The sequence below is a fragment of the Lampris incognitus genome, chromosome 19, assembly GCF_029633865.1.
Source record: "Lampris incognitus isolate fLamInc1 chromosome 19, fLamInc1.hap2, whole genome shotgun sequence".
In the NCBI taxonomy this organism is placed as follows: domain Eukaryota; kingdom Metazoa; phylum Chordata; class Actinopteri; order Lampriformes; family Lampridae; genus Lampris; species Lampris incognitus.
The window spans coordinates 14,524,160-14,542,900 of NC_079229.1; the positions used below are offsets into that span (position 1 = coordinate 14,524,160).

Genomic DNA, 18,741 nt, shown 5'->3' on the forward strand with positions numbered 1-18,741 from the left:
TGGGAGAAGAAGAATGAACAGCGTCTCAGTGATGTAATCAATCCGCGCATGCAAGCGCAACACCGCCCACTTGTGGACAAACAAAGTCATCACTGATTGTAAACAAAATAATAGTACACAGTAACACAGAGTCATACAAATACACTGGTGTCATATCTCAACATTGTCGATTTAAAAGATAATTTTGCTAGAGTCAGGGAAGTCGAAGTTTATTGTAAAACTTGAAGTAAAAGCCTGTGAAAATACGTAATTATAAAGGCGACACGGCCACGACTCACATAACTGACGTTGTTGTTGTGGGTCGGAAAGGAACAAGTGCAGGGGTCCGGCAGGGTCAAGCCCGTAGGCACGTTTATTTCTATTCAGGGAAGGGAAATGCGGGATGTGTATGGTGCAACTAGAGTCCTGGATGTGGGGTGTGTAAAAGACTACGTGTCTGTGTGCAGGGCGAGTGTGGTGCGTGTGTGCAGGAATGTAAATGACTGGAAGGGTGTTTGTGCGTGTTAGTGAAGCACAAGTCCAGGAGTAGGGGTTCTGCGGGAGGCAGCGTGGGAGCACAAGGGAGAGGGGTCCGAGGAACACAAGGGACGCGAGGAAGACGGAGCCCGAGAAGCACCGGCGGTTCTGGGAGGACGGGGGAGAGAGAGACACAGAATTAGACTCAGGAATCACAACATAGGAATTGCAGGAGGAAAAACACAGCCAAAAAGTCTAGCGATCTACTGGGTAACTACCGTACTAGATGGCACAATCTGGCAACGACTGCGCGTCAGCGTCCTCTCTTATAGCTGGCTGCAGATTGGCTTCAGGTGCGCTGATCACCGATGAGCCTCTGGTGCGTAGCTGCGCTCAACGAGCGCGCTGATTGAACCCTGCCGGTAGACTCAGGCGGAGACGCGCCTTGCGTCTGGACCACAACAGTTGTCTCATTCAACATTCACAGAAAGCCAGTCCTACAAGCAGCTCTCACGGACTTAATTGACTAACTCTTCTTTCACAGCGCCCAGCGCTGCAGCTCTCAACGACAGCAGACTTGTAGTCATTTTCATCTCTTTTAATACTTTTTCCCTCATTATGTGTCGAGAAAATGGCCATGTCGCTGTTAATGACTACATGGTTCTTTACTATATTTACGACAAGCTACGACTTTCTTTACTTGTAAAATTATCTTTTAAATTGACAAACATCATATGTGTGATTCACGGCTCAATTCAAACAGGCTCAAGAAATAATTTGTCTCTCTCCATTGACTGCCATACAAAACTTTTCTGAAATAAGGTCCCATGAAGCACACCGGAAGGGGCGTGACTTCGGCTCTCTATTATTGTAGTAAAACTATTTACAAATGTGTGCGGAAAGTTGTGTCTGTATCGATTGTAAATGTGAAAAAGAATCACACGCACACAAATCACCACACACATTTGCAAATCTTCCGCGGCAGAAGTATAGCAAAAGTCACGTGTGAAAAGACAGCCAATTGAGAGGCCCATGTGAGTTGTAACTGATGACTTGTCTGTATTTCCAGCTCTTGGAGCAAAATATTTAGACTTTTCCACCAAGGCTTTTAAAGATTTGTCTACACATACAGATCTCCAATCATAATGTAAAGGATAGTGGATAACATTGACTAATATCTTGTCTTATAGTATATTGCAGTTGATACTTACTAATGGTAGACTTGCCTCTCCGTCGGGTGCCTGTTCTCTGCCATAAACCTTGTTCCAATGCTTGATCTACAAAAAATATAAACAAATTTCTCATCATTAGCAGTTATCAGTATTGGAAATGAGAATGTAAAAATGTTCAGAAATAAACAGGCCGTTACAAATACACAGCACACATGCATAAGGCCAAATATAACATCTCTGTTACATCTCTCCAAGACAAGCATAAGCCTTATCATATACTGTATTTCTGTGTAATTTAGGGGGGGGCTGATGGAAAACTCTTCAAAGCAGTTTGATATCAAAGTCCAGTATGTAGTATTTTGTGGTATTTATTCCATACAGGGGACCTGACAGAAATTGAATATAATATTCATATGCAGTTTTTCTTAGCATATAACAGCATGAAAATAAGAATCAGGGCGGCTGTGGCTCAGGGGGTAGAGTGGTCGTCCAATCAGATGGTTTTATCCCTGACTCCTCCTGTCCACATGTTGAAGTGTCCTTTGCTCCCAATGGTTGTGAACTGCGTAGTCACCTGTCGATATCAGTGAGTGTGTGTGTGGCAATAAATTGCACATGGCCTATCACAATACAAGACAATAACTAGAAATACCTCAAGGCGGTTTTATGCCTCTACGCAGATGTTATTTTGAAGTTGACATTCATGTGTGTCCAGATGCATATAACATATGTAGTGAAGAATGATTTATTTTTTTTAAAATAATGTAGTGTATATTTTCTTCAAAATTGAGAATATTACTTCATATATGTAGTTACAATAAGTAAATGTCAGAGAAAAATATGCTGTTGTCAGTTAAAATGTGATGTGTGTTGCGTTGTAATGCCATTGTGAGTGATTTTAATGTCTTATTGTTAATATGATTTTAGTTTGTTATAAAAATCCATATTATGTGCTCATTGTTTTTGGTGTGTTGAGGTCAGTAACATTCATTAATGATTTTCCAAAACACAATAACTGTGTTATCATGCATGAGAAAATACTGAAACATTGTTGAATATCATTTAAACTTATTTAGGGGGCCACAGTGACCTTGACCTTTGGGCAGTTAGCCCTCGAGTCCAAGTGAATGTTTGTGCCAAATTTGGAGAAAATTACTGAAGCTGTTTTTGAGATATCACATCTACAAGACATGAGGTCACAGTGACCTTGACCTTTGACCTCCAAAATCTAACCTGTTCATCATTGAGTACAAGGGAACATTTATGCCAAATCTGAAGAAAGTCCCTTAAGGCGTTCTTGAGATATTGCGTTCACAAGAATTGGACATATGGACAGACGGACAATCTGAAAACTTAATGCCTCCCGGCCCTGGCTATCGCCAGTGCGGAGGCACAAGAATTTGGATATAAAAATTATCATGGGGGGCACTGGTGAGCAGTAACATGTGAGGACGTCTTTAGATTGAGCTCCTGATCAGGGCGAACTTTTCATTAATATTTTAACTTTTCAGATCAAACACAGATAAATTAGGTTTAACACACACGACACTTAACCGCTAGCACACCGGACTCACAACCCTGTACTTGCATATCGATCATCTAGAAGACGCGATGGGCAAAAACAAATCCAGCAGTGACCAGGCCGCTAAAGCCTCGGGCTCTGTGAAAGCCCCGGACGAGGAGTCTACAGACCTATCTGGGGTGATGGCTGCCATCGCGAGCAGTGAGAGCAAGATCTTGGCACGGATAGATTCATTCACAGAGGATCTGAATGCAAAAATAGACGCTATAAAGGCCGGCATGGCGAAACAAGAGACCCGTCTGAAAGACGTGGAGGACGTCCTGAACACATACTCAGACAAGACCACGAAAATGGTGGAGGACATCGGCCAGCTAAAATCTGAAGTCACTATGCTACGCCAGAAGGTAGACGGTATGGAGGGGCGACAACGCCGGTGTAATGCACGCATTGTCGGGATAAAGGAGGGATTCGAGACCAGCGGAGGCCAGCAGCCTACTATTAGCAACGCTAAACTACTGCAGGAGTTACTGGGCCTCAGCTTCACCCCGACCCTAGACTGGGCTCACCGCGGCCTGCGGCACTCGACCAACAAAGGAGAACCCCCCAGCATCATCGTGGTGAAGTTTCACTATTTCTCAGAGAGGGAGGAGGTTTTCCGCAAAGCTGCCCGTTCAGCTCCGTTGAGCCTGCACGGCAAGAGAGTGAGCATCTTCCCGGATTACACCGCGGCAGTGGCGAAGAAGAGAGCGGCTTTCTCCGAAGCTAAACGGCTCCTCCGGAGCTGCCAGGGCGTCAAGTTCGGGATCCAGTTCCCGGCGGTGCTTCGTATCACTTCATCGTCCGGCCAAGAAAAGCGGTTCGAAGACCCATCTAAGGCGATGGGTTATATCAGGGAGAATCTAAAGCCTCAGGACAATGTACAGTAAGATGTTGATAAACTCCAATATATTTGTGGCTAACTGGTATTGGCGGCTAATTGATATTAGCTGCTAAGTGCCAACAGCTAGCGGAAGTAACTAGCTAAGACACCAAGACAACAGGGTAACGTTATGGTTTAACTTTATCTATTTACTTTAACTTTTGTAATTTGAGACTCACAGATAATGTTACATTTTTCATTTAATAAGAATGTCTCATACCTGCTGCCCATTTAAAAAAGCTATTTTTCTGTTTTATTATTATTGTGTGTGTGCATGTATATGTGTGTATGGATGCTAATTATTATGAGACCCGTAACAGTGCTTTGGTGACGACTGCTAGGGCGACACCCAGGTCAGTGTCACTTACCTACAAAGGAACTGTATTATAACTGCTGTTATATGGGTGTAGATATATTTTACTTCCTTTTCTTTTTTTTCTTTTAATTTTTAAAATTTTTTTTAATATGGGTGTTGATATATAGTTCTTAGGTATATAAATGCTTTTTGGATTTAATATAATCTTAACAAGACCACTGTTCGCCCTGGTTGGGGCTTGTTAGAGGGTTTTTATATGGTTATTTGCCAGGTTATACTAGAAATGGGGGATGCGATTTCTAGGGAATTAGTAGATCAGCATGGGTTCTCAAGGCTCTGTTTTTGTTTTGTAGCTAGTAGGCAGGGACTTTTTCTTTTCTTTTCTCTTTTCATTTTTAGAAAAAATGTTTGACACTCAGAATACAGGTTATCTTCGTTTTTTGAGCTGGAATATAAAGGGAATTCACAATCCAGTAAAGCGTAGTAGGGTTTTTGTACATTTAAAATCTTTGAGAGCTGATGTCATGTTCTTACAGGAAACCCACCTTCGGTCAAGTGAACACACAAAGCTAAAAAAAGCTTGGATAGGACACATTTTCTGTTCCAGGAATGAGAACAGAACGCGGGGCACGGCCATCTTGATCAGGAAGCGTATCCCATTCGTTCCACTACTGACTATTTCTGACCCCAGGGGAAGGTATGTGATAGTGACGGGTAACCTGTATGGTACACCTGTGGCACTGGCAAATGTATATGGACCAAACTGGGATGACCCACTTTTTTTCTCTAGTTTCATAGCAGCCCTCCCAGACTTAAATAATTACCGATTAATATTGGGGGGAGATTTTAATTGTGTATTACATCCATATTTGGACAGATCAAACCCAAGACCTAATAGTAAAGTTTCGAAGGCAGGTGCTGTTATCCATTCATTTATGGAATCCTACTCTCTTTTTGATCCTTGGAGAAGAAACAACCCAACTACTAAACAATACTCCTTTTTTTCCCCAATGCACCATTCTTACTCAAGGATTGATTTTTTTCTCCTGGATAGTAGGGTCCTTCCTATGGTTAGGGGGAGCCAATATAATAGTATTGATATTTCGGATCATAGTCCTGTACATCTAGATATAGGTTTCATAGACTGCCCTAAACCCCAACGCACCTGGCGATTTGATCCTCTATTACTGTACAGGGACTCCTTTAAACATTTTCTCTCCCAGCAGATAGATATCTTTATGGAATTCAACCATACTCCAGATATGCCACTAACTATTGTTTGGGAGGCTCTCAAAGCCTACCTTAGAGGCCAAATAATCTCATACACAGCACATGAGAGAAAGAAACATAAACAACGTCTAACAGAAGTGTCCCATAGTATAGCGGAAGTGGACCGTTCATATGCCGATTCCCCAACACCTGAACTTTATAAGAAAAAAGTATTATTAAAAACAGAATTCGACAATCTCTCCATTAAACAAACAGAACAATTATTCTTTAAATCAAAACAGACATTTTATGAGCATGGAGAGAAAGCTGGAAAACTATTAGCCCATCAGGTTAGACAGTCCATAGCCGCTAACACTATTTCTGAAATTTACACAGCAGCTGGGGTAAAGACTGCCGACCCTGACACAATCAATAACCAGTTTAAACAATTTTATGTTACCCTTTATAGTTCAAAACCGCCCAGCGACTTGTTGCATATTTCAACTTTTTTAGACGGTCTGACCACACCAAAAATTGCCCTTGAAGACAGAGCACAGATAGACAGAGAGATATCAACAGAGGAAGTGATACAAGCAATTAAATCCATGCAGAGCAACAAAGCACCAGGTCCGGATGGTTTCACAATTGAACTGTATAAAGAATTTGCTACCAAGCTGGCACCAATACTTAACCTGATGTATCAGGAAATGTTTAACCAACAGAAATTGCCCCAAACTATGATACAGATCAGTGTTACTTAAAAAAGAAAAAGATCCCCTAATGTGTGACTCCTACCGTCCTGTAAGCTTGTTGAATTGTGACTACAAAATCCTTACAAAAATCTTGGCCACCCGTATTGAAACTGTTGTCCCAACGGTTGTTAACCCTGATCAAACTGGTTTTATACCAGGCAGGCAGTCATTCTATAACATGTGCTGCCTATTTAATGTACTGTACACACCACATTCCGTAGAACAGACAGAAGTAGTGATTTCTTTAGATGCTGAGAAGGCATTTGACCGCATCGAATGGCAATATCTATTTGCTGTTCTAGAAAGGTTTGGCTTTGGTTTCACATTCCTAGCATGGGTTAAAATATTGTATTGCTCACCGACAGCCGCAGTGCGGATGAATAATATTATTTCTGATTATTTTTCACTACATAGGGGCTGCAGACAGGGCTGCAGCCTCTCTCCTTACTTGTTCGATTTGGCAATTGAGCCACTCGCTATAGCTCTTAGGGCAGAGGATGGCATTAAAGGTATCTCACGAGGTGGTAAATTGCATAAGGTATCACTTTATGCAGATGACCTGTTGTTATATATATCCAACCCAATAGAATCTATACCAAGACTATTACTTACCCTGGATAACTTTGGTCGCCTGTCAGGTTATAAGATAAACTATTCAAAGAGCTTGCTTTTTCCGATTAACCACACTGATAGAGACTACTCTAGCTTTCCATTCAAACTTGAACATAATGTATTTACATATTTAGGAATCAAAGTCACTCATACAATGGGGAGGTTATATAACCATAACTTTAAAACACTAATAGAACGAACAAAACAAGATTTTTAAAAAGTGGTCAATGCTACCAATTTCATTAGCGGGCCGCATTAATATAGTTAAAATGACAGTCTTACCCAGATTTCTCTATCTTTTTCAAATGATTCCCATATTCATACCTAAGACAACTTTTCAACAATTAGATAGATTAATTTCATCATTCATCTGGAACAATTCAAACCTCAGGATGTAGAAAATATACTTGGAGGTCCCTAAGGAGACAGGGGGATTAGGTTTGCCTAACTTTATTTGTTACTACTGGGCTGCGAACATTGTAAAACTTTTACATTGGGCATTTACATATGAGAATCAACAGGGTACAGATTGGGTTCACATGGAACTCTTATCCAATCCTTTACCGATATTCACCTCTCCACTACCACATAATCGTAACATACAAATAACAAACCCAGTGGTTAAAGCTTCACTTAGGATATGGCTCCAGTTTAGGAGGCATTTTGGATTAAAGCATGCTAGCGGTCTTTTTCCAGTAGCAAATAATCAATTCTTCTTGCCATCTGTGTTAGATAACACATTTCAACTTTGGCATAGAAATGGACTGGTGTTTTTCTGTGATCTATTTAAAGATGGAACATTCGCCTCATTTGAAACACTTACCAAAGACCATAACATACCCAGATCCCATTTTTTTAGATACCTTCAAATCCGTAGTTTTGCCAAGAAAGTGTTTCCCTCATTTCCGTATCTGCCAACCAGGAGCCAATTAGATGTTATTCTAGAGAAGGATCCCTTTGGGAAAAAACGGGTCTCTATAATTTACACACTGATACAGGGATTGAAACAGATATCCTGGGACAAAACAAAAACTGCATGGGAGAGAGATTTGGGTGTAGAACTTTCTGAAGAGGCATGGCGGGACAGCTTAACTCGTATTCATACGTCTTCATTGTGTATACGACATGGGTTAATTCAGTTTAAGGTGCTTCACCGTCTTCACTACTCGGGGGACAAGCTTGCCAGAATCTTTCCCACCACAGACCCTAGCTGTCCGAGGTGCAGTCATAGTCCAGCCTCGGTGGGACACATGTTCTGGGCATGCCCCTCCCTCAACAGTTATTGGGGACAGATATTTAATGTATTCTCACATATCTGTAAACAGACCATAAACCCAGATTTTCACACAGCCGTCTTTGGCATACCACCCCCTAACTGTAAGGTCACAACTTTGCAGGCAAATGCTCTAGCATTTGCCTCATTACTAGCACGCAGACTTATCCTATTTAACTGGAAGTCAAATAAAGCGCCATCATTTTTGCAGTGGTTGAGGGAGGTGCTGTCCTTTCTACCTTTAGAAAAGCTCCGATATAAAATATGTAAAACCCGCAAAAACTTTACTTTGACCTGGAGTCCTTTCATAGACTTTATTGAAGGGTTTCCCTTTTATTGAATGTACTTTTTATTTACCTGGTTGTAACGAAAATACTTATAGATATATGTGTACAACTTTATATTGTCTTCAAAAATATGGTTATTATGTGGAATTGGAATAAGAAATCCCTGCGTAGTCTTTTTTTTTTTAGCCTTGGGGGGGAGGGGGATTCCTGCATGTTTATTTTTGTTGTTGTTGTTGTTGTTGTTGTTGTTCATGTGCTTTGTATACCTGTTCCAAAAAAACTTGAAAATTGGAAAATAAAGTTTATAAAAAAAAAAAATCATTCCCACCATCGTAATATCTGTCCAAAAAAATTGTAATATGATTTTTTTTACCATATTGTGCAGCCCTATTTGTGTATAGTACAGACACTTACTGTAATGTCCGTAGACGCCTTGTCTAACTGACATAGGAATAATTCAAGAACGAGCCGACTTCGTAGGTTCTTAACTGCGTAGCTTTTACTAGCGTTCATCCGACATACAACCTTCCTAACATGCGCTTCTAACTTCCTGTATACGTCACACGCACTGCACGTACACCCGTGAGTAGGTCAAGTTAAACACGTGACCTTTCATTCATTACATCTCCCCCTCTAAGATGATTTTCTAACCTGTATATCACCCCCCTTTTCACAAAAAAAATAAAAAATCCCCCACAGTACACAAGTCCATACGCCTCACAAATCCAGCCGGATTGCAGGCTTGCTCACCCTGCCAGAGCGAGTAACATATGGTGTGGAAGTTGGCATTTCTGCTGCTCGGGACTCATCCGTGTTTCCACTCTCCCCTGGAGTGACATGGTCAGGATCCCTGCTGACAAAGGTGAGTGTTTTGGGTGTGGCCAACAGGTGGCGCCTGTTCCTTCTGTAATGTTCACCTTGAGCTGTCTCCACTATGTAGGATCTGGGAGTGGAGCTCTGACTGTGAGCGACTGCTGGCATTGTCCATGTTTTCTGTCCATCAGGTTTGGTGAGTACTGCGTCACCCGAGTTCAGTGGGCGCAGTGTCCGCACGCCGTTCCTGCGGTTGTAGTAGAAAGCCTGCCTCGATTTGGCTGCGGCGTCAGCGGTTTTGATCAGTTCCTCTTTAGGCCAGGCCGGTTTCAGGTTATGCTGCAATGTGGGTAAGGTGGTTCTGATTCTCCTACCCATGAGCAATTCCGCTGGACTGGCTCCAGTGGAAGAAGAGGTTGTAGCTCTGTATGTCAACAGGGCGAGGAGAGGGTCTTCCTGCCTTAATATGCTTTTGGCTATCTGAACAGCCCTCTCTGCCTGTCCATTACTCTGGGGGTAGTGTGGGCTTGAAGTCACATGGATGAAATCATAATCCTCACTGAACCTCCTCATCTCTTCTGAAACTAGCTGTGGCCCATTATCGCTAACTACAATTTCAGGGATACCAAAACGTGCAAATGTAGCCTTCAGCCTAGCTACAACCTGACTGCTAGTAGTTGTTGGTAGATTTAGGATCTCCAAAAACCTGGAATAATAGTCAGACACTATCAAGTAGTTTTGCTTTTTGTACTCACACAGGTCTATGCCAACTTTCTGCCATGGTCTGGATGGGAGCTCACTTGACATTAAAGGCTCTTTTCTCTGTGTGTTCTTGTGTTCTCTGCAGAATTGACATTGCTGTATCTTTGTTGTAATGTGCTCTGTCATTTTGGGCCACCACACTGACTGGCTAACTCTCTCTCTGCACTTAACTATCCCCTGGTGCCCGTCGTGTATTCTGTCTAAGATCACCTCCCTCATCTCTGTGGGAATGACGATACGACTGCCTCTGATGACTAAACCATCTACCTCAGATAACTCCCCTCTCACCTGATAAAAGTCTCTGACTGTCTCCGGCACTTTATCGACATACTCAAGCCAGCCGTGTCTGATGAAGCCCAACACTGTCTGGAGCTGCAGATCCCCATCCGTGCTCTGTTTTATCTCCTGCATCCTTTGAGGTGTGGCAGGCACCTGGCACACGATGGCATCAATGTGCGCTGCAACATCATCATGAGAAGCACCATCTCCGTAGCACTGCTCTGGGCCTCTGGAGAGTGCATCAGCCACAGCTAAAGTTTTGCCTGGTGCGTATTCAGCCACTGCATTGAAACGCATCAGCCTCATTAACAGTCTCTGGCACCTAATGGGCACATTATCCAAGTCTTTGCTGTTCATGAGAGGCACTAGTGGTTTATGATCGGTGACAAGTCTGAAATTGTCAAGCCCAAACAAGTACTTCTCGAACCTTTCACATGCCCAGACGCTGGCTAAGCACTCTTTCTCGATCTGTGCGTACCTTGTCTCTGCGTCACTCAGCCGTCGGGAGCAGTAGGCCACGGGCTTCCAGTGTTCCCCGTGCTGCTGGAGCAGAACGCCTCCCAGCCCGTAGCTGCTGGCATCTGCTGACACCACCGTAGCCTTAGTGACGTCATAAAAGGTGAGTACCGGGGCGGTGGCGAGTGCTGCTTTAAGGTCTTAGAATGCTGTGTTCTGTGCAGGTCCCCACAGCCACTCTGTCGTTGCTTTAAGCAGTCCATAAAGCGGCTGACCTACAGTGGACAGCTCTGGGACGTATTTTGCCAAATAGTTCACCATCCCGAGGAACCTCTTGAGTTCCGTCACGTTCTGGGGCTGAGGAAAGTTCTCTATTCCGGCCACTTTGTCCGGGTCAGGTCTGATGCCTGCCTCGTTGATGATATGACCAAGGAAGTGGACTTGTTTCTGTTTGAACTTGCATTTCGCTTGGTTCAGTTTGAGACCTGCTGTTTCAATGACCCCCAGCGCCTCTGCTAGGTGCCGGTCATGGATTTCCTCAGTCTCTCCATGTATAAGGATGTCATCCATGTACACCTCTGTGCCCTCTAGCCCGGTCAGAGTTTCCGCCATCTTTCTCTGGAAAATCTCTGGAGCACTCGTTATACCAAATGGAAGGCGGCAGAAAGCATACCTCCCAAATGGGGTGATGAAAGTGGTGAGCCCCCTGCTGTCTTCATGCAAGGGGATCTGGTAAAACCCACTTGCTGCATCCAACGTTGTGAAGAACTTTGACCCTGCGAGCCTTGGCATTATTTCCTCCATAGTGGGCAGCACGTATTTCTCACGTTTCACCGCTCGATTCAGCCTCCTGAGGTCAGCGCAGCAGCGAACCTCTTTCTTGTTCGGTTTCAGCACCGGCACCATAGCGGCGCACCATTCTGTGGGCTGAGTCACTTTTTCCATAATGCCCTCATTTTCCATGCGCTGCAGTTCTTTCTTAACCAGTGGTACAAGTGGCAGTGGTATCCGTCTGGCTGTATGCACCGCGTATGGCTGGGCACCCTCCACCAGAGCTATTTTCACTGGGTCTGTTTTCAGCAGTCCACTTGAACCGAAAACTCCACTGATCTCATTCATCCGCTTCACTAGACCCATCTCCACTGCCTCTGGACGACTCAGCAGACAGCTGCCTCTCCCCTTGATCACATACACTGGAAAGGAGTATTGTTTCTCCTTGTAGTTGGTTGTGGCTTGAAACTGTCCTATGCAGCTGATGTTTCCACCTGGGCTTATGAAGCATGTGTCAGGAGGTCCCAGTTTTATGTTTGGCTTCAGCTTTTTAAATGTCCCTTGGTTGATAACAGTAGCGTCAGCCCCCGTGTCAATTTTAAAGGTTATTGGTACATCACTTATCGTTAAACTAACAGTCCAATCTTCCTGACTGCTCTCTTTGCCAACTTCTCCCAGAAAGTACAGCTGTTTAACCTCTTCAGTGACTTCTCTCACCGCTTTAGAGTGACATACACGCTCCCAATGTCCCTTTTTATGACACTTGTTGCACTTACTGTTCATTGCAGGACACTTCCGCTCATCGGTGTGCTGCGTCTTGCCGCACCTCCCACATTCATCTACTTTGTTGGTTGCAGGTCTGCTGCCACCATGACGCTGTCCGCTCCTTTTGTTTTGGCGTTCGTCCCGCCATCGGACAACATTGACGTTAGCCAGCTGGGCCTCTGGTTGGTTAGCTTGGAGGCTGAGCTGCTTTGTTATTGCCTCCGCCTGGCGCACTTGTTCAATGACTTTCACCAGAGTAAGGTCCGCTGTGAGCTGGAACTGACGGGAGAGCACCTTATCTTTTATGCCCACTACCAGACGATCTCTGATATGTTCATCCCTCTTGTCCCCAAACTCACAGTGTTCAGACAGCTCATACAATGTCCGGATGTACATCTCCGCTGTCTCTCCTGGCTGCTGGCTACGTTGATAGAAGCACGCCCTCTCATGTGTGATGTTACGGCGGGGAATAAAGTAGTCGTCGAACCTTTTCAGTACGATATCATAGTCCACTTTATCACCCTCCGCCGCGAAGTCAAACGAGCTGAATATCTTTTCAGCCTCGCTGCCCATTACATAAATCAGCGAACTCACTTGAATCTCCCCGTCGTCTTTATCCAGCTTTGTCGCGAGCCTGAAGTGCGAAAACCGTTGTTTCCACTCCGGCCATTCAACGGGGCAGTCAAACTTGAATTCACTCGGCGGATTAAACTTCGGCATGACCGCTCGTGTTCCGATACACAGACTATTCTGACACCATGTAATGTCCGTAGACGCCTTGTCTAACTGACATAGGAATAATTCAAGAACGAGCCGACTTCGTAGGTTCTTAACTGCGTAGCTTTTACTAGCGTTCATCCGACATACAACCTTCCTAACATGCGCTTCTAACTTCCTGTATACGTCACACGCACTGCACGTACATCCGTGAGTAGGTCAAGTTAAACACGTGACCTTTCATTCATTACACTTACTTTAAGAATTGTATATTTAATCGCATGTTGTTATCTGGCTACCCTACACACACCAAACTTCTGATCAAATCGAAAATATTTCATACCACTGAGTAAATGTATCATTTCATGTGTCAATATGTGTTTGGATGTGTGTGAGAAGAGGAAAGGGTATTACCTGCAGGTTGAGTGAAGGCCTGCGGTGAAGTTGTTGAAACTAACAACCCCACAATACATCACAGCAACTCCCCGGGAACTTCTAGAGCTCATGCTGCATTTTCCCTTTTGCAAAGACAGAGAGGACAGAGACAGGATAGGTCATGTTTATCTTTCTTCTACTAATTTCTCAACTACTTGAACAACACCAGAGAGATGAGGATGGTAGTTATGCTAAAGCAAGCACAGTCATTCAATCTCTTAGACTGATCAGGATTTTTTAATGGGGCAAATAGTATGATTTATGTAAATAACTTGAAAACATTCACATCTTTTATTGTCTTAGAATGACCTGTAGTATAGGCTGTATATATAAATTACTTACCTTTCCCTCGGACAATCATCACCTTGCCTTGATGAGCGTCTCTGGAATTAGAATGAGAAGTATCAGTGAATTTACATCGTATGTATATAGGTATACATGGAACTTAACATAAATGTTGATTCATTCCAACTTGGATGTATTGCTAGGTATTCATTAAGTGAATAAAATATCCATTAATCAAGCAGTTGCATTTTGGCTGGTAAAACAAGGTGTGAAATAGGTCCTCTAAAACTTATTATAAGGGTGGGATAGGCAGGGGACATACACACAAAAGTTTGTGTTAATGTACACTTAATTAATTTATAATCAAATTTTAATGTACATTTACAGTCAGCATACTGAGAAAAACTCACCCACGAATTAATGTTAACTTACTGCTACTGAAGTAATTTAAGGCAGACATCGGTTCATGGCAGACACTTAAGGACGTCACCTTGGTCTTTGGGAAACAGTGATCATCATTCTTCACCATTTTCTGACAGTTACGATGTAACGTAACGTGTGCTCTGCTGCTCACATCATGTTAACGTATTAGACATTTACACCTTGTTTTCCTGGCTGAGTTGTGCCACTGCTTTAATTCTTTTACCATGTAAACACACCCTTTAAAAAAAACTAATTGAATCTGCACGAATCACACAAATGACTTATTGAGGATTCAAAACGCTGATTTTCGCCGAAAGATGACAAGTTTGCATCCCTGACACACACACACACACACACACACACACACACACACACACACACACACAAACACACACGGAGAGAGAGAGAGAGAGAGAGAGAGAGAGAGAGAGAGAGAGAGAGAGAGAGAGAGAGAGAGAAGCAACTGTAAGGTTACTAACATAACGTTAATGACATGACAAAGACTCGCAGCCTGCAAACAGAGGCAAACAAAACCTCTCGTTTAAACCACATTTATTATTAACACCACGAAATCAGGCCAACAAGCTAACTAACGTTGTCACCTGTGACTTTACTTAATTTAACGTTACTTAATGGTTAACTAGCTAATCTGTTTGAAAACATCATCACTGTAAGTTAGGGAATGAACACAAACATTGCGTTTGGTTATGAATTTTCAGCAAATGTAGCCCGTGGAATTAGATACCACACAGGACACAATTACTTCCGGGGATCTTGTAGCTTTAATTTTATTGTTTGAACCTTCGAATGCAGATCGTTTTACTGAGTGCATAAATTCCTGTGTCTTTCGAGCAAACAGCTCATAAATGTTCACAGATGTGGCAAGTTTAACAGAAAAGATTTTAAAAGGAAAATAAATACAACATACAACATACGGTGCAAAATACGGCAGTGGACTATGTATGTTAAACAAGGTTTAACAAAGACATGTGGAACTTCCTGAAGATCGCGCAACTTCTCACTCTGTCAGTTACCTTTAAACAGAATTAAAATGCATATAGAACCTTTACATCCCAAATACAATGGCATGGTGTGGCTTTATTCACGCCAACATTACCTTGTCATGCCTGCAATGGCGAACAGTGGTCGACGGCTCGCGCCCAAAATCACCGAACATCAACTCCAGTAGCGTCCTAACTTACTGCGGAGTCAGAGCACCGTCACACCGCAATCTTCAGGTGCTCCACACAAGAAAAAAAGAAAGAATACCCAAGATGCACTTGGATAACTTGCACGGAGTTACAATAAAAGTCCGCAACACTGCCACTTACTGGTCAAAACATGCAATGACAACCAAAACTATAAAAATACACTCACAATCTGCTTCACAATTTAACTACATCAAATGACATTTTACATGGCTTGACAGTGTAACAATTACATATATTAACAGTTAAACTATACTAAATTTAAGTGGAAAATCATTTAACATATTTAACAGATTTACCACCCGGCTACAAAATAACAGGGAAATGCTTTCTTACCTGATATAGCAGAACAGTTATAACCGTGAAGTTCACTTAGCTAATGTTAGCTAGCTGACCAAACATCCGTCTGACCCTTTAACTGTGTCCATACTCCATTTTTTTTGTTCTCCGTCGAAATCCCACAACTCGGATTCGGTCAAAATAAAAACATGGCAAGCACAGTCCAAAAATGTGCAGGTCAGTTGAATCAGCCACACTAAATTGTCCCTAGGTGTAAATGTGTGTGTGTTGGCCCTGTGTGATGGCCTGGTGGCCTATCCAGGGTGTCTCCCTACCTGCTGCCCAATGACTGCTGAGATAAGTTCCAGCATCCCCTCAACCCTGAGAGTAGGATAAGTGGTTTGGATAATGGATGGATGAGCGGATACTTTAAATCAGTTGTTTTGCCATATGAACAAATTGATTTTCACACTTAATGGTTTCACACATATGTTCAAACTTAAAAAAGAACTCAAAGGGGTCTGAGCCCTTGCCTTCAAAATATATTTACAGCAAAACTCCCAGTATTATTTTATGTTCTGTTTCTTTGTGTTTTTTCTTAGTTTTTTAGTTTTGTAGTCCTGCTTATCTGCATTCACAGGTATTTGTGATTGTGCCATTTAACATTGTTTATTTAACCTTTGGCAAATCCATTTCCCCCCTTTATGTCCTTCATTGCAAGAGTCCTGAGTATGTGGATGGGGTCCAGCCATAGCCTTGGCGGCTTGGTCACTATAAACACAGCTGTCACTGCCTTGATTTTGGTAACACATATACACACACATGCACACACATCATATCAGACATACACACACAAACAGAAAAAGGACGAGGCAGCTCATACTCTGCGTAACATTACTATCTTTATCCCTGATACACAAAGAACAAAATTAAGGCCAGTGGGGGAGCTTTAATTACACACAGATATGATTGTGCAGTCCTCTATTTTCCTCATATTCTCCTTTGGAATAAGGGACACAAAGCAGTACCAGCATTAGGCACCTGTGAATACTAAACCTGATACCACTGTGTGGGACTCTGGCCCCTGACTATACCATCTGTACTGCCCTGTTAAGTGTGCAGTATAAAAACATTACTACCCCCTGATGATATTGAGGGAAAACTCGAAGCTACCCATCCTTTATAAGTCTTTTATATGTATATCCCAAGGTAGAGAGTTATTGCACTGTTTAGTCTCCATACTAAAGGTCATTGTGCACAAACAGTGTTTTGAGGCATTTTCCAATGTGCAGTATTGTCATCCAAAGAGATATAGGTTGACACCTGATATGAATTTGGAGAGGACCACATAGATCTTAATAGTGTAAACATATGCTAATGTTCAGTCTGGCAAAGCTTTCATTGGCCTCCTCTACCCTTCCATTCTAATCCTCGCCTCCAGTGCCATCCAATCTCATCCAACTGTTGTCATCCAATCCACTCCCTGCTCTTCCAGCTATAACTAGATGCTCCGGTGGGCCCACTTCCTGCCTGAGACAGGGATCAGCGGTGAGGTGCACCTGGCCTATAGCCAGCTGGTCAAGATACTGGATAAGCTGCTGAGGAAGAGCTTCAGTGAGTGGAGCCAGGGCCTGGACAGAGAGAGCTTCAAGAGGCTGGACCAGCCCCTCATGGTGCGGAACAGAGAGAACACCGCCATACTGGATGTCAACTTTGACCAGCAGTTTCTGTGGTCACCACACAAGCAAACACACACAGTGTCCGTGGGCTTTTCAGTGGTGCCAACTCTTCCGGTTTACCCGTAAGTAGCTACGGATGTGACCCTCTGCTATGGTGCTACGAGAAAGTTCACAAATGCTACGTTTTTTTCTGTATTTTTTTCCACCACCAGTTATCTACCAGTCCGATGGCAGAGTTTAACTTGGGCATCCAATGAGAAGCCGAACTAGGCGGGTGTATATATATGTGTGTGTGTATATATATATATGTAGGGAAAAAAACTTTTAGTACATAACAGTACAAGCTTGTTTCGTGCGTCACGCACTCAGCTGCTAATGTGATTTCTTTGTTGAATCACATTAGCGAAATTTCCAACTACTGACAATGAACTGCCAACTCAACAACTGCTGCTCACAGTGGGTTTTTTTTTTTTTAGTTTTTCTGACATGAAAACATATTTGACCACAACAATAGATAGATAGATAGATAGATAGATAGATAGATAGATAGATAGATAGATAGATAGATAGATAGATAGATAGATAGATAGATAGATAGATAGATAGATAGATAGATAGATAGATAGATAGATAGACAGACAGACCGATTGATTTGTGATGGTCTGGCGGCCTGTCCAGGGCATCTCCCCGCCTGTCACCCAACGACTGCTGGGATAGGCTCCAGCATCCCCGCGACCCTGAGAGCAGAATAAGTGATTTGGATAATGGATGGATAGATAGATAGATAGATAGATAGATAGATAGATAGATAGATAGATAGATAGATAGATAGATAGATAGATAGATAGATAGATAGATAGATAGATAGATAGATAGATAGATAGATAGATAAATAGATAGATATTCTTAATTGTCCTACTTGATGAATTTTTGTTGCCACAGGGTCTGTACATCCAAATACAAGTTCAGCACATCAGAAAACAAGTTCATCTTCATACTTACACATACTAGACATAATACATACATTCATACAGTTTGATACAGTTACACAGTTATTATTACATACAACATATAACTGCATGATATTTAATGAAACACACGGACAAGCACTGTCACCGGGGTACTTTATTTAATTCTGCTATGACAAAGAACAGTATTATGAGATGACATCAAAGAATGGCTTAGTCTGAAAATATTGGAGGCAACAAGATCAGCTCAGGGCAGAGAGAACTGGGGGAGACTTGTTTGGCTAGCATGTCATCCTGGTAGTGCTGGTAACCCTCACTAACGAGGAAGCCTCGAAGAAGAAGATGACAAAGGGGACAGGACTTTCAGTCAAAGCAAGCTTTTT

The 18,741-nt window shown here is 42.7% G+C and overlaps 1 long non-coding RNA gene across 3 annotated transcripts; it reads right to left on the reverse strand.

The window, feature by feature from the left end:
• Nucleotides 1-202: 202 nt before the first annotated feature.
• LOC130130036 (uncharacterized) lies at nt 203-15,463 on the reverse strand. 3 transcript variants are annotated; one of them, XR_008812092.1, is made up of 7 exons: nt 15,342-15,462; nt 14,234-14,297; nt 13,859-13,899; nt 13,496-13,599; nt 1,668-1,733; nt 735-907; nt 203-624 (listed from the first exon to the last, which is right to left on the reverse strand). It is a non-coding gene; the product is annotated as an uncharacterized LOC130130036 (long non-coding RNA). The 3 variants fall into 3 exon arrangements; XR_008812091.1 differs by having other exon boundaries at nt 14,234-14,558; nt 15,342-15,461; XR_008812093.1 differs by lacking the exon at nt 14,234-14,297 and having other exon boundaries at nt 15,342-15,463.
• Between the last annotated feature and the right edge of the window lie 3,278 nt (nt 15,464-18,741).